Source organism: Mustela putorius, unplaced genomic scaffold, assembly GCF_011764305.1.
Source record: "Mustela putorius furo isolate JIRA1106 unplaced genomic scaffold, ASM1176430v1.1 tig00000682_pilon_pilon_pilon, whole genome shotgun sequence".
In the NCBI taxonomy this organism is placed as follows: domain Eukaryota; kingdom Metazoa; phylum Chordata; class Mammalia; order Carnivora; family Mustelidae; genus Mustela; species Mustela putorius.
Genome location: NW_025421443.1, coordinates 1,237,924 through 1,261,430, shown reverse-complemented (window position 1 = coordinate 1,261,430; position 23,507 = coordinate 1,237,924). Strand labels below are relative to the sequence as shown.

The 23,507-nt window shown below is 36.1% G+C and overlaps 1 protein-coding gene across 1 annotated transcript in view; it reads right to left on the bottom strand.

Moving 5' to 3' along the window:
• Nucleotides 1-23,507, bottom strand: part of GALNTL6 (polypeptide N-acetylgalactosaminyltransferase like 6) — a 1,243,223-nt gene that overhangs the window by 318,640 nt on the left and 901,076 nt on the right. The gene's annotated exons all lie outside the window — the stretch shown is intronic.

Here is a 23,507-nt window from a genome sequence, read left to right as displayed (position 1 = left end):
ATTACTCACCATTTCAATAAGAGTAAAGGTACCTTCTAAGATATCAGAAATGGTCCAGAGCTGGACTTCTTTCTGGCTGCTAATAGAATAGGAAAGCTTCCTCTAGTTTAGTTAGTTAATTTAGTTTACTGGACTCCCAGAAGTGAAACAGTAAACTCACAACAAAGATTACCATCTATCAAATGCCTTTATACCCTGAAGATTTGCAGATGTTGAAATGTTTAGGTAGTGAATGCTAAGTGACTCTCTATTAAATACTCAAGGAAATAAAGAATATAATTAAGAAAATATACAATAAGAAGCTTTCAGAAATGCAAAGACAGATTTTTTTAAAAAAGTAAAATAGTAAGAAGTGAGAAATACAGTTGCTGGCAGCAAAAATTTAACACACAAATAAAATGTTATGCTAGACACTGTTGAAAGGGAATTAGTGAATAGGAAGATATATCTGAAGAATTTATTTGTAATGCTGCAATGAGAGATAAGGAGATGGAAATCATTAAAGGATCAAAAGACATGAGGATAAAATGATCTATATCTACTATATATATAACCTATATCTACTTTGAGGTCCAAAGGAAAATAATTGAGAGAAAGGTGAGGAAACATATGCTTAAACATATTTTTAAAAGTAATGACTATAGTATTTCAAGAAAATCATGTGCCCACAGACCTGAATAAAAAGATATTCATGCCTAGACATATAGTGGTGAAAGTGCAGAATGCCAAAGCCAAAAAGTTTTAAAAATAGCCAAGAGAAATGACAAATCACGAGCAAAAATAAAAACAAAAGATAATTTAGAAGAAAGGGTCTTCACAACAGCAATCCTTGAGGCCTAAAGATGGCAGAATTATATCTTAAAAATGTTGGCTAGAAATAGACATCAGACTACAATTTGAGTCTAGCAAAGCAATCTTTCAAGGATAAGGATTAAGACATCGTATGGAATAAAAAATCAGGTAGAAAAGAACTCTGATAGAATATCTCATCTATAGACGTGCTCTAAAAACACACATTATAAAGCAGAAAAATGATCCCAGAAAGATGGTTTGTTCTACATAGAGAAGTAGTAAACAAATAACACAATATGGCAAACATAAAATCTGAGTCTCCATGAAATTAAGCATAGTGGAAGTTAAAAAAAAGATGGAACTGAAATAATGGACAGTAACAGTATGTAAGCTAAAGAGTGATGATTTTATTTTCCTTTAGAGGAAAATGGCTTGATTTTCAAAGTGGTTTGATTCAGATTTATTCACTTATTTATTCACAAATATAATGCTGCTATTTCATTGACAACCACTAAAGGAACAAAAATCAAATGCGTGGATTCAAAACAACAGAGAGAAAGAATGGAAAAAATGCAGTCAAAAACCTTAAAAAGCTTCAAAGAGTGAAAATAAAAAAACAGATCAAGCAGGAAAAAAACAGTAAATAATCACACACACACACAAAAAACAAACAAACCGGTAAATGGAAGGAACAAGTTTAAGTGTATCAATAATCACAATAAGCATAAATGGGCTTGACTTGTCATTTGAAAGTATAGAAATTGTCAGATCAGATCTAAAACTTGGTAAGATGTTGTTTGTAGGAGACGGAGCTGAAACATAAGCACAGAAAAATTGAAAGTAAAAACCTGAAAAAGATATGAAATATACACATATGCACATTAAAAAAGTGCTGGTGTCTTTATATTTGTCTAAGAAAAGGCATTTGCTGCCTGATGACAAAAGTTTCAACTTACCACAAAGATGTAGAAACATTAAATGAGTTTAATGGAATTACCTCACAATATAAAAAGAGAAATATTTGATCAAAGTAAAAGGAGAAATTTTCAACAACATGATCATAGAGGGATATTTCAATATGATCTTCTCAGGTATTAATAAATAAAGCAGAGAAAAAAAATCAGCAAGTACATGAAAGTTTTGATCATCACAGATGTTGAGCGTCATCTAAAGCACGTATATAGAACTTACTTTGGTATACTTGCTTTTTTGAGATTTTCTTAACAAATAGAAAATACACATCTTCCCAATGGAAAAAAAAATGGTTTTATACTAGTCCATAAATCAAGGTTTAGCAAAATTGAGAAGATAGTGCTGTATAGGCCATATTCTCTGACCTCAGATGAATTAAGTTAAAAGTTATTATATATCAATCAACAAATCTTCAAATACTCAGATATAAAACATGCATTTTAAAATGAATCATAGGTCAAAGAAGAAATCATAGTGGAAATTTTAAAAACGCTTAGAACTAAAGAAAGAGAATATATTATTATAGAAGTTTGTGGGATCAGCAAAAGTGGAGCTTCAGTGAAAAATTATTATTTTAGATGATTATATTAGGAAAGGAGAAATGCTGAAAATCGATGAGATAAATGTCCAACTCTAGGTTCTTAAAAGAAATTAAAGTAAAACTAAGGAAAAGAAGTGGATAATGATAGATAAATTATAATAATAATAAAAAAAGACCAGATCAACAATGTCCGAAGTTGGATTCGAAATGACTAAAAATATATATATAAACCTTAGGTGAGAAAGCTATGATGAGAGACAGAAATAGAGACAGAGACAGAGACAGCAACTTACAGAGATAAACAGAGACAGAGACAGGTAGAGGGAAAGACAAGGATGTCCACGATCATGAAGTGAACACATTCTTTTTTTCTTTTTTTAAAGATTTTATTTACTTATTTGACAGACGGAGATCACAAGTAGGCAGAGAAGCAGGCAGAGAGAGAGGAGGAAGCAGGCTCCCTGCTGAGCAGAGAGCCCGATGCAGGGCTTGATTCCAGGACCCTGAGATCATGACCTGAGCCGAAGGCAGAGGTTAACCCACTGAGCCACACAGACGCCCTGAAGTAGACACATTCTTAAAGAATAACTTTCCAAACATGGCGTAAGAAGCACAGGGCCTAATAGCCTAGTAACTACTGAAAAATGTCTTCCTGTATAGGAAACAGCCAACCAAGATGATTTTATGCATAAGTTCTTCTACATCTTCAAAGATCCAATCTCTAGACTCTCATACTTCACGTTCCTCAATTCATTGTAAAAGACTGATTTAATCTGGATACCAAAACCAAGGAGATGAGATTTTAAAACATTACAAATTTTTTAATTATTAAACTATGTTTGTGTCCTATGCTGAAGATTTATAATACAAGTTGAAAAAGTTTATAAGAAGATAATAAATCATGACCAAATCAAGTTTGTTTTAAGAATCTAAGTATGAATTAATTTTTCAAATGTTACCATTTTCAATCACCCCATTGATTAAAATACTAAAAATTATATAATTATCTCAACTGATGTAGAAAAAGCATGCAATTGAATTCAATGCTCAATCATGATAAAAAAAATAAGCTTGTAATATAAACCAATTCTCTTAACTTGGTGGTGTTTGCAAACATTACTCTAAATGGAAGATTATAGGCAGTATTCTTTTTAAAATTCGGGATAAGATAAAGATATCTGTCATTGATTCATTGTTTTTAACAATGTTTTATAGTCTAGTCAGTGTAATTAAAAATAAATAAATTAAAGCATAAGAATTTGAAATGAGAAAATACTGTCATTCTTTGAAAATGATTTGGTTGTATACGTAAAACAACCAGGACAATACAGACAAATAACGAGAAATGACAAGAATTTTGAAAGATAGTTAACTACACAAAAGCCAATTGCATGTCTGTACAGAAGTAACAAACATTGAGGAAAAAAATTTGAAGAAAAGGACACCATTTGTAATGGCAAAACAAACTATAAAATGTCCTAGGAATAAATCTAGCAGATATTTTGCAAGGACCTCTACAGAGGACTGTACAGATATAATAGAGACAAATTAAGAATTACTTATAATGGAGAGCTAGAAAAAAATAGGATAAGATGGAATGAGAATATATGAGAAGATGTTTTCGAGTTAGAAAATTAAATAATTGAATAAATGTTGAATCTCTTGAAGATGAGCTATAGATTCAGTACAATCCCAATAAAGTTTCCCATAGTTCATGTGTGTGTGTTAAATCTTATGTGTAGGTTAAATCTGACAAATTGACCCTAAAATTGATATGAAAGACCTGAAGACCTAGTATAGCTAAGAAAATTTGCAATTTGTGACTTTAGGAAGTAGTGGGGGCGATCTGAATTAGAAAAATTTTCCAAGTGCTTTATAACCTCATTCCTTATCATATTGTTATCCAGAAATGGAAGTAAGTAAGTTGTTTTAAATATTCAAAATATATCTTCTCAGTTTGTATTTCTATGTATGATAATAATGATAACATTTTAAAATTTTGCTTAATTTTTAAAATTTTGCTTACTTAAAAAACTTTTAGTACCTCGGATTTATACTATGTATTGAATCATAACTGTTTATTCATACACATTATCATTGGTTTATGCATGGTCTCCTTTTATCTTATTTATTTCTTCTTCATTTACACAGTAAAAATTGAACATCTGTGAACTCATCGTCCAATCTGAGAATTAAAACCATATTTTAGCATATAAAATTCAAACTAGAGATGCAGTAAATTATACTCTTCATAGTAAATATTTAATATTATTGCTTGCTTCTCCTTGTCCTTTCTTCTGGAAAAGACACTTAGTTTTCTTTTGTGGAACCTCCATTCCTTGAAGTCCTAATCAGGTTATCAACTCAGATTGTCACCAATCCCTATCATAGATAAGTTCTGAAGTTTGGCCTAAGCCTAGCCCATTTTCTTTTAAGGAACTTAAACTTGGAAAGGGTCTTCTAAGGACAGAAGGCCATCCTGATGGCTGGACTCTAGAGAAACTGCCCATATTTCCTCTTAATTAGAGTCCCAGATGTGACTTGGATCCTGCCTTCTCAGCCTGGGTGCTGTATTCTTTTTTCTTTTTTTTTAATGATTTTATTTATTTGAGAGAGAGGGACAGACAGATAGTGAGAAAGCACAAGCAGGGAGGAGAGGGAGAAGCAGGCTTCCTACTGGACAGGGAACCCGACGTGGGACTTGATCCCAGGATGTTGGGATCATGACCTGAGCCAAGGCAGATGCTTAACCAACTGAGCCACCCAGGCACCCCAATGCTGTATTCTTCATAAGGTTCTGTGATGAACCCAATAGCATTCTGAGAAAGCAAATTCTTTACCTTAAGTTTATCTGAATCAATTTCAATTTCTTGCTTGTCTGCTACCAAGAATTACAGCAATTACTCTCCATATTGAATATAATTGTCTACATGACGAATGACCCCACTTCATAGATATGTGAATATCTGAGGCCTAAGTCTAGGCTTATCAAACTTAGCTACTGTTCTGTGACACAAACCCACGAAGGAAAGCTCCACACTACTGAAAAGTCCATTTATCCAACCTGAATCAATGAACACATCTCCAATCAATCTTTGAAAAGTTATCAATAAATAAGAAGAAAGACGTGAGAAAATAAAATAAAATCTACTTCCGTAAACGACACTGCTGAATTTCTACTTCTTGGGTAAAGTTCTTGAGACATGTTCCATGAGGCCTCAGGCTCCTTGAGCCCCATATGTAACAATTATTTCCTTCTTACAGGAAACAGATGGGATTAACAGACTGTTACATTGTCTGTGAAAATGAAGTATGGTTCCCCTCCTTCCATAGACAGACTGCCTGTCTGAAGCAAAGGAGACACATAATATCTCAAGTTGATATTTTAAAAACCCTATTTGTTTAGAAATCATTCTTACTTGTTTTGTATGCCTTTGTAAAGCAATCAGGAGAGACCTGCTTTTAAGCCGGGTAAGAGGCATGACTAGATGTCATCAGGGCTAACAACTCTTGAAGGGAACAAAGTGATAGGTAAAAATTAGATAAATTAGAATACCTCCTTGCCTGTTCCTTTGGGAAAGGTCAACTGGTTGTCCTCTAGCAGTTTACCTGTGTTAAGCAGGCTGACCTTGTATCTACCTGCATCACGAGGTAAACCACACTGGCTCTGGAGTCTCAGACTAACTAGACAATCGAGGAATCCTACCTTCAGTAGAAATTACAGTGCATTCAGCACATGCTCAGTGAAGAAATAAATGATACCAATTCCTTTCCAATCACATCCATTCAAATTAGTATCTTTGGTCATTAGCTGCTCAAACAGTTATAAATCCCCTTTATGTTATGAATATCCTTCAATAGTCCTTCATGTTGTTTTTAAGAATACAGATGATCCCTGGCTTACAATAGTCTGACCTATAATTTTTTGACTTAAGCACGGAGAAAACACAGTATACATTCAGTAGAGACCATAATTTGAGTTTTGATCTTTTCCTGGGCTCACAATGTGTGGTAGATCTTCTTTTGTGATGGTGGTCAGCAACAGGTCCGAGCCAACCATGTGATCACAGAGTAAACAATTGACATATTTGCAACCATTCTGTACCCATATGACCATTCTGTTATTCACTTTCAGGACAGTATTCAATAAATTACATGTGATATTCTACACTTTGTTTTAAAATAGGCTCTGTATTAGATCATTTTCCCCAACTATAGGTTCATATAAGTGAGAAGAGTGCATTCGAGGCAGGCTAGGCTAAGCTATAATGTTCGATAGGTTAGGTGTTTTAAGTGCATTTTTAACCTATGATATTTTAAGCTCACTATAAGTTTATCAGGATGTAAGCCCACATAAGTCGAGGAACATCTGTATTAGGAAATATTTTTCTTGTTCAGACCCAGAAATGCCTATTGTATTTTTTAAAAAAGATTTTATTTATTTATTTGACAGATAGGTCACAAGTGGGAAGAGAGGCAGGCAGATACAGAGAGAGGGGGGAGCAGGCTCCCCGCTGAGCAGAGAGCCCGATGCGATGCGGGGCTCTATCCCAGGACCCTGGGATCATGAAAGACAGGCTTTAACCCACTGAGCCACCCAGGCACCTCGCCTATTGCATTTTTTATCAGCCATAATCATAGGCATATTTAAGGGAGAAATCAAATTAATTTGACCTAAATAAAGTCAGTGAGGCCATGTTGACTTGGTTACCAACTTTTGGGTACTGACTTCCTTTTAAGATGGTTGAAAAACCGTCATTTTAATAACCCATATTAAAATCAGTAATGACCTGTGTTTGGTGGATTTTTTCAGGACTGCATTGATTTATTTTATACTTGCAAGATTTCTCCCATTCTTGATAAATTCTTAAGGATGGAATGTTAGCTGAAGTTCCCTGTTACTTTCTGTAAATTTGCTCAGTAATCTTTGAAGTTTGTTTCAAGTGTCCTACACTTACTTATCTAGAGTATTTACATGCTTACAATCTATTGTAGGACTCAACTGCTTCTTATCAGTATTTAGTTTACTTTTTCAGAAAAAAAAAAAAAAACCTTTACTGAGAAAGAGAAAATAAATTAAAAGTTTTTTTTTTCTTTTTATAATACATCAGTATTCTATCGCTGGTCCAAAGTACTCAGCTTATCTATTGGAACATAATTTCGAATGCCCTTTTACATGTTCATAGCAAATCTATTGCTATATAACTCTTTGTAGCTGTGCCTTCTCTCATGATTATAGTATCTGGTCATATTCCTTCTTGGAATTGGTGATGATTTGACGATGTGGTATTTCATTCAGTCCTTCACATAAGACCCTTCCCACAAGCTCTTTCCTTTTAGCCTGTATTTATTGAGGAGTTATTTCTAGGAGAAACTCCCTGATTTTTTCTAACCTTTTTAAGAATCTGAAAGAAGGTAATTGATAAGATGAACTTGGTTCTCTTCCTAAACCACACATCTATGAAAGTTACTAAGATAGACTGGACATTACATATGTGTATATATATGTGTAGGTGTACATGTGTAGCATATATTGAGTCTTACCTAATTGTATGTTTATTTAAACTGTATATTTATGCTTGTGTATATATAAATCATAATATATATATCATATATATCACGTATTAATATGTATATTAACATATACACATCAGGATATTAAAGTGTTAGCTGAAAGGTCAAGTATTACTGTGCAAAATTTGCAAAAAAGAAGTTGGGGGAAACTGGTTAGATGACTTTATAATTTTCATTCATATTGATGGTATGAAAAACTAGGCATTGGAAATCAGGGAAGGAATCTTGAAGGTTGTTTTGGAATGAGTTGTCCTATGTGCCTTACTTCCATCTTTTTTGGGGGGGTGCATAGGAAGATACCTCCTTAGAGAACTAAACTTCCAGAGGACCAACTCCCCGGAGAATGTGATTTATGATTCTCTTCCCTTCCACCAAACACACAGTTTGGGTGATGCAGTGAACTTTTGTCTGTGTTGCCTTCAAGAATTATAAACCTTGAGAGCTGGCTGGGTGGGCCAATGGCAGCAGAGCATAGGGCAGCATTTTGACAAATAAAGATCCTCCAGAGTTTGTCAAAATAAAAAAAGACACATGGATATGTATCATGCAAAGCCCGCAGTTGGAAGTCTTAGATTCTGTCTAAGAGACAGACTAGAGGGGAGAAGAAAGTCAGCTGAGAGAAGCTGCCACTGACCTCCTGATGCTCAGTGGCCACAGAAGGAGCCACAAGTGGCTGGAATAGTGACACAGTTGCCCATGTCATGGAATGTAGGTGGGAAGTTTCCAGCCATGTGAGGTCCAAGGATCATGTCATGAAGGAGATAACTCTAAGCATCAGACGAACCCAGAAAGGCAGAGGATCACCAGTTTGACTCCAACCAGTCAAAACCACCGATAGAAGTAAAAAATTTGTTTTCTTGATGGGAAGGAACTTCTCAGATACAGGCATAGCTCTACGATATTGCAGGTTTGGGTATAGTTCCAGACCACTGCAATACAGCAAATATTTTAACAATAACTCAAATGAATTTTTTGATTACCCAGTACACATACAAGTTATGTTTACATCACACTGCAGTCTATTAAGTGTGCAATAACATTATGTTTAAAAAATCAATGTATACCCCCTAATTAAAAACACGTTATTGCTAAAAAAAATTCTAGCCTTTAGCTGAGCTTTCAGTGAGTTCTAATCTTTTTGCCGGTGGAGGGTCTTGCTTTGCTGTTGTGGGCTAGTGCCTGACCAAGGTGGTGGTTGCTGAAGGCTTGGAGTTGCCATAGCAATTTCTTAAGATAAGGCAATAATAAATTTGCTGCATTGCCTCTTACTTTCATGAACAATTTCTCTGTGCCATGTAAAGCTGTTTTACAGCATTTTACCCACAGTAGAACTTTTTAAAAATTAAAGTTAATCCTCTCAAATTCTATTGCTGTTTTATCAACCAAGTTTACAGAATATTCTAAATCCTTTGTTGTCACTTAACAGTCTTCTAGGAGTAGATTTGATCTAAAAAACACATTTTTCTTTGTTGACCAATAAGAAGCAACTCCTCAGCCACTCTAGGCTTAATCATGAAATTACAGAAAACCAGTTCCATCCTCAGGGTCCACTTCTAATTCTAGTTCTCTTGCCATTCTACCACATCTCCAAGTACTCCCAACATTGAAATCTTGAACCCCTCAAAGCCATCCATGAGGGTTGAAATAAACTTCTTCAAAATTCCTGTTCATGTTGGTACATTGAACTCTTTCTGTGAATCACAAATGCTTCTTAATGGCTTCTAGAACAGTGAATCCTTTCCAGAAGGTTTTTAATTTACTTTGCCTAGATCCATCAGGAATCACTGTCTATGGTGCTATAGCCTTACCAAATGCATTTCTTAAGTAATAAGACTTGAAAATTGAAAATACTTCTTGATCTATGAACTTCAGAGTGGATGTTGTATCAGAAAGCATGAAAATAACATCAATCTCATTGTCCATCTCCACTGGAGCTCTTGGATGACCAGGCACATTCTCAGTAAGCAGCCAGTTTTGAAAGAAATCTTTCTTTCTGGACAGTAGTTCTCAACAGTAGGCTTAAAATATTTAGTAAACCGAGGGAGGAGTCAAGATGGTGGAGAAGTAGCAGGCTGAGATTACATCAAGTAGCAGGAGATCAGCTAGATAGCTTACCTAAAGATTGCAAATACCCACAATTCCAATGAGGTATCGAAGAGAAGAACAGCAATTCTAGAAACAGAAAATAAACCACTTTCTGAAAGGTAGGACTGGCAGAGAAGTGAATCCAAAGCCACGGGAAGATAGACTGCAGGGGGAAGGGCTGGCTCCCGGCAAGCAGCAGAGCAACGGAGCACAAAATCAGGATTTTTAAAAGTCTGTTCCAATGAGGGACATAGCTCCAGAGGCTAAACCTGGGTGAAGCCCATGCAGGGGGCAGCATGGCTTCAGGTCCCGTAAGGTCACAGAAGGATTGGGGGTGTCTGAAGGTCGCAGAGCTTGCAGGTATTAGAATGGGGAATCCAGCTACAGCAACAAAGCTGAGGAGGGAGCTCTTAGCTCTGGGTTACCTTGAACGGGTAGCAGGCTTGGTGAGCTCGGAGCATGGCCAGAGGCCAGGGAGATGGGAATAATTGGGCGCTATTCTCTGAGGATGCACTGAGGAGTGGAGCCCCTAGCTCTCTGATCCTCTGGGCCGGAGACTGGGAGGCTGCCATTTTCATTCCTGTCCTCTGGAACTCTACGGAAAGCGTTCAGGGAACAAAAGCTCTTGAAAGCAAACTCGAGAGGATTACTCAGCCCAGCCCCTGGTAAGGGCGGTGTAATTCTGCCAGTAGCAAAGACACTTGAGAATCACTACAACAGGCCCTGCCCCCAGAAGATCAACAAGAAATCCAGCCAGGACCAAGTTCACCTACCAAGGAGTGCAGTTTCAATACTAAAGAGAGCAGCGGAATTCCAGAGGAGGAGAAAGCAAAGCACGGAACTCATAGCTTTCTCCCCATGATTCTTTAGTCTTGGAGTTAATTTAATTTTTTTTCTTTTTCAATTTTTTTTCTTCTTCTGCTACAATTTTTTTAACTTTTACCCTTTTCTTTTTTAACATTTTTAACTAGTTTATCTAACAAATATATATATATATATATTCTTCTTTATATTTTTTCTTTATTCATTTTCTTTTTTTAATTTTTTTTTCCCGAACCTCTTTTTATCCCCCACCCCCCACGATTTAGGATCTCTTCTGATTTGGTTAAAGCATATTTTCCTGGGGTCTTTGCCACCCTTTTAGTATTTTACTAGCTCCTTCATATACTCTTATCTGGACAAAATGACAAGGTGGATAAATTCACCACACACAAAAAGAACAAGAGGCAGTACCAAAGGCTAGGGATCTAATCAATACAGACATTGGTAATATGTCAGATCTAAACTTCAGAATGACGATTCTCAAGGTTCTAGCCGGACTCAAGAAAGGCATGGAAGATATTAGAGAAACTCTCTCGGGAAATATAAAAGCCCTTTCTGGAGAAATAAAAGAACTAAAATCTAACCAAGTTGAAATCAAAAGAACTATTAATGAGGTGCAATAAAAAATGGAGGCTCTCACTGCTACCACGCAAACAAATTTGGCAATCTGGAAGAAACTGATGCATTTCTAGAGACCTATAAACTACCACAACTGAACCAGGAAGAAATAGAAAACCTGAACAGACCCATAACCAGTAAGGAGATTGAAACAGTCATCAAAAATCTCCAAGCAAACAAAAGCCCAGGGCCAGATGGCTTCCCAGGGGAATTCTACCAAACATTTAAAGAAGAACTAATTCCTATTCTCCTGAATCTGTTCCAGAAAATAGAAATGGAAGGAAAACTTCTAAACTCATTTTATGAGGCCAGCATCACCTTGATCCCAAAACCAGACAAGGATCCCATCAAAAAAGAGAACTACAGACCTATATCCTTGATGAACACAGATGCAAAAATTCTCACCAAAATACTAGCCAATAGGATTCAACAGTACATTAAAAGGATTATTCACCATGACCAAGTTATTCCAGGGCTGCAAGGTTGGTTCAACATCCGCAAATCAAATAATGTGATACAACACATTAATAAAAGAAAGAACAAGAACCATATGATACTCTCAATAGATGCTGAAAAAGCATTTGACAAAGTACAGCATCCCTTCCTGATCAAAACTCTTCAAAGTGTAGGGATAGAGGGAACATACCTCAATATCATCAAAGCCATCTATGAAAAAACCCACCGCAAATATCATTCTCAATGGAGAAAAACTGAAAGCTTTTCTACTAAGGTCAGGAACACGGCAGGGATGTCCATTATCACCACTGCTATTCAACATAGTACTAGAAGTCCTAGCCTCAGCAATCAGACAACAAAAGGAAATTAAAGGCATCTAAATCAGCAAAGAAGAAGTCAAACTATCACTCTTTGCAGATGATATGAAACTATATGTGGAAAACCCAAAAGACTCCACTCCAAAACTGCTAGAACTTGTACAGGAATTCAGTAAAGTGTCAGGATATAAAATCAATGCACAGAAATCAGTTGCATTTCTCTACACCAATGACAAGACAGAAGAAAGAGAAATTAAGGAGTCAATCCCATTTATAGTTGCACCCCAAACTACAAGATATGCAGGAATAAACCTAGCTAAAGAGGCACAGAATCTATACTCAGAAAACTATAAAGTACTCATGAAAGAAATTGAGGAAGACACAAAGAAATGGAAAAATGTTCCATGCTCCTGGATTGGAAGAATAAATTTGTGAAAATGTCTATGCTACCTAAAGCAATCTACACATTTAATGCAATTCCTATCAAAGTACCATCCATTTTTTTCAAAGAAATGGAGTGAATAATCCTAAAATTTATAGGGAGCCAGAAAAGACCTCGAATAGCCAAAGGAATATTGAAAAAGAAAGCCAAAGTTGGGGGCATCACAATTCCGGACTTCAAGCTCTATTACAAAGCTGTCATCATCAAGACAACATGGTACTGGCACACAAACAGACACACAGATCAATGGAACAGAATAGAGAGCCCAGAAATAGACCCTCAACTCTATGGTCAACTAATGTTCAACAAAGCAGGAAAGAATGTCCAATGGAAAAAAGACAGCCTCTTCAATAAATGGTGTTGGGAAAATTGGACAGCCACATACAGAAAACTGATATTGGACTTTTCCTTACACCACACATGAAAATAGACTCAAAATGGATGAAGGACCTCAATGTGAGAAAGGAATCCATCAAAATCCTTGAGGAGAACACAGGCAGCAACCTCTTCGACCTCTGCCGCAGCAACATCTTCCTAGGAACAATGCAAAAGGCAAGGGAAGCAAGGGCAAAAATGAACTATTGGGATTTCAGCAAGATCAAAAGCTTTTGCACAGCAAAGGAAACAGTTAATAAAACCAAAAGACAGCTGACAGAATGGGAGAAGATATTTGCAAAAGACATATCAGATAAAGGACTAGTGTCCAGAATCTATAAAGAACTTAGCAAACTCAACACCCAAAGAACAAATAATCCAATCAAGAAATGGGCAGAAGACATGAACAGACATTTCTGCAAAGAAGGCATCCAGATGGCCAACAGACACAGGAAAAAGTGCTCCATATCACTCGGCATCAGGGAAATACAAATCAAAACCACAATGCGATATCACCTCACACCAGTCAGAATGGCTAAAATTAACAAGTCAGGAAATGACAGATGCTGGTGAGGATGTGGAGAAAGGGGAACCCTCTTACACTGTTGGTGGTAATGCAAGCTGGTGCAACCACTCTGGAAAACAGCCTGGAGGTTCCTCAAAATGTTGAAAAAAAGCTACCCTATGACCCAGGAATTTTACTACTGGGTATTTACCCTAAAGATACAAACATAGTGATCTGAAGGGGCACGTGCACCTGAATGTTTATAGCAGCAATGTCCACAATAGCCAAACTATGGAAAGAACCTAGATGTCCATCAACAGATGAATGGATCAAGAAGATGTGGTATATATACACAATGTAGTAATATGCAGCCATCAAAAGACATGAAATCTTGCCATTTGCAATGACATGAATGGAACTAGAGGGTATCATGCTTAGTGAAATAAGTCAATCGGAGAAAGACAATTATCATATGATCTTCCTGATATGAGGAAGTGGAGATGCAACATGGGGGGTTAAGGGGGTAGGAGAAGAATAAATGAAACAAGATATGATTGCAAGGGAGACAAACCATAAGTGACTCTTAATCTCACAAAACAAACTGAGGGTTGCTGGGGGGAAGGGGTTTGGGAGAGGGGGGTGGGGTTATGGACATTGGGGAGGGTATGTGCTAAGGTGAGTGCTGTGAAGTGTTTAAACCTGGTGATTCACAGACCTGTACCCCTGGGGATAAAAATATATTATATGTTTATAAAAAATAAAAAAAATACATAAAAAAAGTAAGGAAACGTTTACCATCAAAAAAAAAATTTTAGTAAACCACATTGTAAGCAGAGGTGTTTTTATCTGAGCTTTGTTGTTCCATTTATAGAGCACAGGCAGAGTAGATATAATTTTAGTATAATGTAGTATAATTCTTAATAATTTTAGGATTTTCAGAATGGTCAGTGAGCATTGGCTTCAACTTAGAGTCACCAGCTGCATTAGTCCCTAACAATAGAGTCAGCCTGTCTTTTGATGCTTCGAAGGAAGACATTGACTTCTCCTCTCTAGCTAAGAAATTTCTTTTTGGTGTCTTCTTCCAACAGAAGGCTGTTTCAACTGCCCTGAATATCTGTTGTTTAGTTTAGCCACCTTCATGACTTATCTGAGCTGGATCTTCTGGAAAACTTGCTGCAGCTCCTACATCAGCACTGGTGGCTTCACTTTTCACTCTTCTGTAACGGAGTCGGCTTCTTTCCTTAAACCTCATGAACCAAACAGCTTTTCTTCAGTTCCCTCATCTCTCCCAGCCTTCACAGACCTGAAGAGAGTGTGAGGCCTTGATCTGGATCAGGCTTCAGCTTAGGGGAATGCTGTGCCTGGTCTGATCTTCTGTTTAGGCCACTAAAACTTTTTCCATATCAGCAATAAGGCTACTTCTGTTTCTTACCATTCACTGTGTTCACTGAAGTAGCACCTTTTTCCTTCAAGGACCTTTCATTTGCATTCCCAGCCTAGCTAACTGGGTGGTGCAAGAGGCCTAGCTTTCAGCTCATCTTGGCTTTTGACTTGCCTTCCTTGCTAAGCTTAATCATTTCTATATTTCGGTTTAGAGAGAGAAATGTTTGACTCTTTTTTTTTTTTTTTTTCACTTGAACACTTAGGGGCCATTGTAGGGTTATTAGTTGGCCTAATTTCAATATTGTTGTGTTTTGGGGAAGATGGAGGCCCTAGGAGAAGAAGACAGATGGGAGAAGGGCTAGTCCATGGAGCAGACAGGACATATACAACAAGTATCTATTAAGTTCACCATCTTTGTGGCACTTGGATGGCTCAGCTGGTTAAGCGTCTGACTCTTGTTTTTGGCTCAGGTCATGATCTCAGGTGATTGAGATATGCATTAGTCCTGCTTAAAATTCTCGATTCCCCTCTCCTTCTGCTCCTTACTCACCAGCTCACATATATGCATGTGATCTCTCTCTTTCTTAAAAAAAAGTTCACCATCTCATATAGATGTGGTTCATGGTACCTCGAAATTATAATAATATCAAAAGTCACTGATCACAGATCACCATAACAAATATAATAATAATGAAAATGTCAGAAATATTATGAGAATTTAAAAAAGTGACACAGAGACATGAGATTGTCATAAACCTTCTATTTATATATAAAAAAAAAGCAGTATCTGTGAAGAATAAAGTGAAGCACAATAAAATAATGTATTCCTGTATAGGGAAGGGGAAGAAACAGACTAAATCCCACTTCCTTATTTGTACATGGTCCTCTTCTATCAGGTCCACACTGGGGGACAAGGTAAAACTTCAATCTCAAATGCACAAGAGTTTGATTCTCACATAGCAATAGACAGTTGAACTATAGAATCAAGCCTATGATTTGCAACTTAGTGAGACTTTAGGACTTCTAGCTGCTTTTAAGTGATCACATTTATGGGGTGGATTTTCATCCAGGTGCCTGGGAAGAACTAGGCCACTGACAAATTTGTGAGAATGGTGGTCAAAAAAATAAACCTACTTTGCAATTGCTCTTCTGAGTCATATCTGTCACCCAGGAAAACAACTAAGATAGGCTGCAGCATATGGATCCTGTTGTGTGTCTAAACACATTATTTTAACAGTACAGTATATTTATGATTGCCTAGTGTATTCATTAATTATCTCATGAGCACTGTTTTCTATTCCTGGCTTTATTATTTCTCTGTGTAGACAAAGGGAAGTGATATTCAAGTCCTTTACATTTTAACAAAGTCCTTCATCCAATGATCATTATTGCTTTTGTTGTCTACTTGTCCTCCTATCCATTTTTCTTTCTATTATACACTTGTGTTTTGAATATGATTTTGTTTTTTTTAAAACTTTACAATCATACTTAAGCTTTCATTACACACACTGCCTTACTTTGAATTAATTTATTCAATTGCTCTCCAGTGAAACACATGCTTTTGTTTAGCATTTTTATTTCTTTAGAGATCAACACTCCTGCTTCTTGTGATCCACTTGGTTTAACAGTCACAGGCTAAAATGGAACTGCAAATTCGGATGTGGAAAATTGGTACCAGCCTCCTGTCACCTGCCAGATAAAAAACAAAAGTGCTAGGTGACTTATTTATTTGTTTATTTATTTAAGAGGCATTCAGAGACTATTCATTTCTTTTAATTAGAGTATAGTTGACATACAAAATTACATTAGTTTCATGTATACAACTTAGTGGTTCAACTTCTGTAGATGTTATGTTACGCTCACTGCAAGTGCAGCTGTCATCTGTCACCATGCAATGCCATTACAGTATCATTGACTATATTCCTTATGCTATATTTCTTTTAAGTGGACTCCATGCCCAGCGCAGAGCCTACAGTGGGGCTTGAACTCATGATCCTGAGATCAAGACCTGAACTAGATCAAGAGTTGGACACCCAACTGACTGAGCCCACCAGAGCACCCACTTTGCTATATTAAAAAAAAAAAAATCAACATAGAATAGTCAGGAGCATCCTTAGAAATTTGTGTTTTATGAAAAATTGGCAGTTCTTCTAGTCCAGTGGCTTTTAAGGACAGTCAGGGGTTTATGAGATCAAAATTATTTTCATAACAATACTAAAATATTAGTAGCTTTTGCTCTTTCGTTCTGTCCTTAGTGACAGTAGATGATGTGTGATAATACCATCACATAAATGGTTAGTGGGATATATGCTTGTGTTCTCCTGTTTTAAAATTCTCATTTAAAATTTTTAGTTTGGTAAATTTTGATAGATGTTAACCACATAAACAAAAGTTTTCTGGGGTCCTTAGGCCTAAAAGTTTAAGAACCTGCATTCTAAAACTTTTTTAAAAACATTTAATACACAAATAATTATACAATAAAAAATGGAGTAAAACTGGTCTAAATGAATATATATGTATATATAATTGTTAGAGTTTTAAATACACATATATACACGTGTATACACACACACACACACACACACACATATATATATATATATATACACACACACACACACACACACACATATATATATATATATATATATATATATATATATATGTATAGTGGTTAGAGTCCTCAGAAATTCTGAGGCTTGTATTGTTTTTATTGTCTTATTCATACAGTTTGCTATGATAAAAAGCATTTGAAAAATCTTAATTTTCTTGGTAATCATTTATCCAAAAATGTCAGAAGTACAATTTGATGATTTAGTGTCCTGACATAGGTATTTTTGAAGAATTATTGCCTTACATATTAAATTAATCGGATATAGATTTACTTTTACATTATGTAGTCCAATGTCAATATACTTCAATTAAAAATATATTAAAAATAAATAAATAAATTGTGTAGTCCAGGGGAAGCAAATGAAAGGTATAATATTGGATATATAATGTGGCAAATCAGTAATACAAGATAAATTCATCTTTTCTAGTTACCATGGGAATATTTATTGATAAGTATTATCTCTCATTTTTCATTTTCATAAAAACTGCAATGCATTTATTGAAGTGGAGCTTTTCACTCTTAATCTGTTGTATAGAAATCAGTCAGGAAAAATGAAAAAACACAAAGCCAAGAACTAGGGATGTCTACAAGGTAGAGGAAGCCTATATCTCTTTTAGACAAGTCAACATTTTTTATTCAAATATTTAAAATTATATGAAATGACAAAAAGAAAACATTCTTTTAAGGTTTGTACATGTAGGATAGAAAAAATTAAGGATGGCTAGCTCATAGGTAGAGAGTGATTTATAAAGAGAAAAATTAAAACTAAAAATAATCTTTTCAAGTCTTGCACTATGGAAAATAGAAAGACATCCTAATCAGTGACTGGGGAGACATTAGCAGTTGGAAGTATAGACATATAATTAGGGAAGTCACACAAAAGGATTTCTCGATATTGACTGAGTCACACACATTATCATTGACAGGGGACAGCAAATGAATAATACATTATTTAGATGACAAAGGGGTGTTAATGTCCAGGAAAGAACCCTTTAAAAAATATAATGACTTGGGAAGATTGTCCAAGATTACAATTCCTTGAAAAGAAAAATTTTGATAATAAAAACACATTAGGAAGTAAATATACTCCATCATGTATGAAAAATTTAAAAAAAGAAAAGGAGATGAGTATCTGGGAGGTGAAAAGTAAACCTCTAATGAAGAATTAGTGAAAGTGACCTCACAATGAAGCTGTAAGACAGTCATAATCTGTTAGTGCTGTTTATGCCATTGCTATAAATTACCCACACCCCTTTCCATCATTATTTACTTATCTTTCTTGGTTGTTTTTGGCTTTTGTACAGTTAGGTATTATATATTTCTTTTGTCTAGTGTTCTGATTTTTTTAAGCCTTCAGCCTCCTACTTTATCTATGTTATTAAGAGAGAAGAAATGGGACTGGCACTTAAAAGGTCTCATCTGTGCCCTAGACACTATGACAGGTACTTTTTGTGTAATATGATTTAATCTTAACAGAAATTTGTGAGATATGTAGAATTATCTTTATTTTCCAGATGATAAATCACAAGCATGATTTTGCCAAGGATTATACAGCTAGGGAATGACCAAGCTCAGTTAGCATTCTTTCCACTACACTACAGTGATTTCAAAAGTAATTGCTAATCATAATTATGAATATGGGACACTCTGGAATCATTAAAGAAAGATTAAGTACTACTCAGCATATAATATTAGTTTAATTTCAGAAGCAACTGAAATAACTCTTTTCTTTAACAATTAAGCCACTTGATTTTATTGTATCACTGGTGGTAAAAACAAAACAAAATTCATACAGGCACATAAAGAAGCACATTCCTTCTGTCAACTGATGAAACAGGAGGGGGTCCTGGAAAATTTGATGGGTCTCTCTCTCTCTGGCGAAGAACATCGAGCAAGTTTCCAGGTCTCAGTTATGGAGGGAATGCTCTTATTTTACTTCTGTTTTGCAGTCTCTGCTTACAGACACAGTGAGCTCTGGCTTCCTCAAGGCTGCTAGCACCATAGATTGTTGGCTTTCACTCACTTATGCCCTGAGAAGTCTTTTACAGAAATAGCACAGCGGATTACAGATCCGCCTTCTCTTACTGCTCAAATGCACCAATATTTCTTAGCCCTTGGTACACAGGCCAATTTTGTAAAAAGGGTTTTTGTCCTCTGAGGAATTGTTAAACAATATATCTGTGTCACAATTATTTTAAATAGTGGCGTTCATATGAGACATCTCTGCCATGACGACTTGCATATATTGGGCAACTAGTGCATTATAAATTGAATAAAAAGCAATTCCATTCAAAGCCATAGAGGGACTGTGATTGAAGGCAAAGAGAACAGCAAACCTGGTGCACAGTGGAAACAGCTTTTAAATATGCAAATTACCAGGCTTTAGCCAATATAAAATGAATCAAAGTCTCCAGTGTTCAGCATAAGAACTCGGTTTTGCAATGGCTCCCCAAGGCCCTGAGATGCAGAGAGCGAGCTGTTTCTGAGAGTCCCAGGGAGGACAGGAGAAACCTCCCGCAGGGCTGGAGAGCTGTGAAATGAGGCTGGGAAGCTGGGGAGGAGACCGACTAGGGAAGGCTTCCTGCACAAGTGTAAGAGTTTTAACTAATCTAGCCGTCAGTAGGGAGACATTTGATTTCTGCTTTAAAAAGAGCCCTCTCCGCCTGGGTGGCTCAGTGGGTTAAGCCACTGCCTTAGGCTCAGGTCATGATCTCAGGGTCCTGGGATCGAGTCCCGCTTCGGGCTCTCTGCTCAGCAGGGAGCCTGCTTCTTCCTCTCTCTCTCTGCCTGCCTCTCTGCCTACTTGTGATCTCTCTCTGTCAAATAAATAAATAAAATCTTTAAAAAAAAAAAAAGAGCCCTCTCTGGATGGAGTGTGCTGAATATACTGAGGCGACAAGAGTAGAGTCAGGAAGCCAGTTTAGAGGTAATTGTGTTGGTCCAGATGAAGAGAATGACAGTCGCCTTGATTGGCAGAGTGCTGGTGATGTGGGGGATGGGGGTGGATTCGTGAGATATTTGAGAGAGAGAATTTAATGACTTATTACATAGGTGGGATGAGGCAATGGGAAGCATTGGCTACTTTTCAAATCCTAATCTATGACATAATTTATTAACAATTTCAATGTATATATATACATTTATATATAAATGTATATATTTTGAAAATTAGGCAAATATATTAAAAGTTGGAGTCATCTGGGTGGCTGAGTGGGTTAAGCACCCAACTCCTGGTTTTGGCTTAGGTCATGATCTCGGGGTGGTAAGATTGAATCCCACATCATGCTCCATGCTGAGTATGGAGCCTGCTTGAGATTCTCTCTTCTTCTCCCTCTGTCCCTCCTGGCTTGTGCTCTCTCTCTCTCTCCTTCTAAATTTAAAAAACAAACAAACACTGCTAGTACTTAATTAGCACTCCAAACTAGAGAAAGGGAGGGATATGTTCCATTTTTAATTAAGTAAAAAACTTCTCTGCAATTTTAAGCACACTACAATCAGTCTTACTGTTGATAGCCCTCACAGATCATTATTTCTATGCTTAATTTCTAATATTACAATTTTGGTTTGTTTGATATTCTCCTGCTTTTGTACACAGAGCATTTTGTTGTCATCCTTGACTTTGGACATATCATTATGAGCCACTACCATGATTCATTCACAGATTATTAGTGACTCCAAAAGTCTATACTACAGAGAAGTATAGATGTTGCCTCGAAGACTCCAATTATAAAATTTTAGGGTTATGTCTCAGAAAATCCCAACTTTTAATCAATAATCTATTTAGAATACTTTAGTTTTCTCATTATTGAAAATTATCTTATTCTGGCTTCTTTTTATATAATATAATAATAAGAGAGGGAGCTTCTTAGGCTTTTCATTTCTTTTTCTTTTCTTTTTTTTTTTTTTAAGATTTTATTTATTTATTTGACAGACAGAGATCACAAGTTGGCAGAGAGGCAGACAGAGAGAGAAAGTCGGGGAAGCAGGCTCCCCACTGAGCAGAGAACCCAATGCAGGGCTTCATCCCAGGATCCTGGGATCATGACCTGAGCTGAAGGCAGAGGTTTTAACCCACTGAGCACCCAGGTGCCCCAGGCTTTCTATTTCTCATAAAGCTCATAAAAAGGTAATTCATAAAAGAAGAACAACTTTGTGCTAATGTGAACCTGATATCTAACAATAGGATAATGCTGTGTGTGAAACATTTAGCACAGGATCCATAGAATTAATTAATCCATAGAATTAATCCACCACTCATACTAAGTCTAAGAATTCTTAGATATAATAGATATTTCTTCTCTAAATGATGATAAATGTTGAAAATCAATTATTTAATATCCTCAATTTAGTCTCATAGTTTCTGGTTTTTCACCTTGATTACGGAAAAAAATCTATTACTAAAATCATTCAAACTTGGGTAAAATAACAGAAACACATATGCTACATAGTTGTTAGTAATTTACCACAAATCTAAACTTATCCCTTAGTTTGCCACATGCATTATTTATGGGGTGTTTCTCTGTTGGTGGACTACAACTGTCATACTAATTTTTTTTTTTTAAAGATTTTATTTATTATTTATTTGACAGAGAGAGAAATCACAAGTAGGCGGAGAGTCAGGCAGAGAGAGAGAGAGAAGCAGGCTCCCGCTGAGCAAAGAGCCCGATGCGGGGCTCGATCCCAGGACACTGAGATCATGACCTGAGCCGAAGGCAGCGGCTTAATCCACTGAGCCACCCAGGCGCCCCTGTCATACTAATTTTTAATCAAATTATGAAATTTTATAAGTAATTCTTAAAGCCAGGTGAATAAAAAGAGAAAGATCTCTGGGAAACAGTATTACAATGTATTCTATTTCTAGAAACACATTTGAGTATTGAATATCTTCGATATTCTAAGTATCGAATATCAGAATGATTTTAAGGAGGATAGTTAGGACACATCACACATCCATTTTCTCTAAGTAAATTTACAGCTTATTTGTAGCTGTGAAGTCCCACATTTTCTGCCTTTAAAGAAGCAGCTAGGAACTGAACATTTATGATCCTGACACTGACCCACACTTTTTTGTTTTCCTCAGGGATTTTACCCAGCCTAATGCAGAAAATGGGAACGGATGCTCTCTGCAATCTGCCAAGTGCTAAAACTATTTTCCCACAAATACAGTAAAAAATTATTTTAGCATTAAAATGCATAAATTGGAGAGATGGAGAAAGGAAAAGTACAGCAGCTTTAAGGAATTATTAACAGAGCTAGCTCTCCATTCACCTAAAAGCATACACATGCTCACGTATAGATTGCCTTATCAAATATGGTGCAGTTGGAAATTTCAGGTTCACGTTCTCAGGAGTTGACTAATATTCTGTGTGTGTGTAGATGTATGTGTGGTTTATTTTATTTTATTTTTTTCAGACTAAAAGCAAAAATCTGTGAAATATAGATCCTTTAAAAAGAGTCTTATATCAGCATATTCTATCTGACTTGGTGGGAAGAAGTTACATTTATACATTGAATAAGAATCAACAACACTGGATTCGAGGCTAGGGTTTGTCATTTATTTACTGGTGTCAAGACTTTGGATTGGTCAACAGTCGTCTCAGAGGCTTGGTCTCTACCTGGAAAATGATGTTGTTACCTGCATCACACAGTTGTAGTAACTGGATGAACATGAGACAATGTGAAGTTCTTGTAAGGAATTATTTGTTATTATGTTTTTATTATGTGTGTGAGTCTAAATTTGAAACAAAACACAAGAGAACATTGTCTCATCCAGACAGGGGTGAGGCCCAGGAACAAAATACAGATGATTTAAAGTGCACTGAAAATGTAAATGTGATTGGATCCTTTGAAGAAAACCTATTTCTCAGAGGAGCATAGAAACTCAAAGGACAAGACATAACAATGGGCTCTGTTCCTGTACTCAGGAATAGGTATGATTCAGCTACTCAGTACTTTGATGCACAAGGTTTTAATATAGTTAAAAAGGAAATAAATGTTTATAGCGTTTACCT